Source organism: Elephantulus edwardii, unplaced genomic scaffold (genome assembly GCF_000299155.1).
Source record: "Elephantulus edwardii isolate Elephantulus edwardi_28Jun2011 unplaced genomic scaffold, EleEdw1.0 scaffold00020, whole genome shotgun sequence".
Lineage (NCBI taxonomy): Eukaryota > Metazoa > Chordata > Mammalia > Macroscelidea > Macroscelididae > Elephantulus > Elephantulus edwardii.
The window spans coordinates 13,270,676-13,271,501 of record NW_006399770.1 but is presented as its reverse complement, the minus strand read 5'-3'; positions in this window follow the sequence as shown (position 1 = coordinate 13,271,501).

Genomic DNA, 826 nt, shown 5'->3' with positions numbered 1-826 from the left:
AAACACAGAGAGACATTCCTTTGGTACTCTGTGCTTTCAGCCAAGATCCATCTAACATTAGCTATATTATCCCTAGTATCATGGCCTCTTTTAAACCCAGCTTGCATTTCTGGCAATTCTCTGTTGATGTGGTGTTCCAGTAATTTGTGGACAATTTGCAGCAGTATCTTGCTTGCATGTGATATCAGTGTTATTGTATAATTTCCACACTCTGTCAGGTCACCTTTCTTTGAAATGGGAACAAATATAGATGTTTTCCAGTCATTTCGTCAGGTGGTTGTCCTCCAGACTTCTTGGCACAACTTGGTAGCATCTGTTTGTTGGAATATTTCGGTTGGTATGGTATCCATTCCTGGAGCTTTGTGTTTTGCCAATTCTTCAGAGCAGCTAGAACTTTTCTTTCATCCCCGCAAGCTCTTGCTTAGATGTTGTTTCATTAAATTCTTCTGTGTCGGTCAATTCTTTTTGGTACAATGACTCTGTAGACTCTTTCCATCTTCTTAGTGTGGATATTCTTCATTGACAAATCCCCATTTCAGTTTGTGGAAAAAGAGTAAAATTTAGTGACAATATTTCTTTTCTTTCAAATAATTTAAAATAGATTCATGAGTAATGAGGGAACTTGTACTTTTTATTCCTTTGGGAACTAATTCCATTTTGTCACTTTTTTCTATTTTTTAAAAATTAATTTTAATGAAAGTTTACAGAGACTTTGTATTTCCATTCATTAATTCATTGTTACTCTTTTTTTAATTATTAAATTTTATTAGTTTTAATGAACATTTACAGGGATTTTGGGTTTTCATTCCTTCATTGCTGCACCATT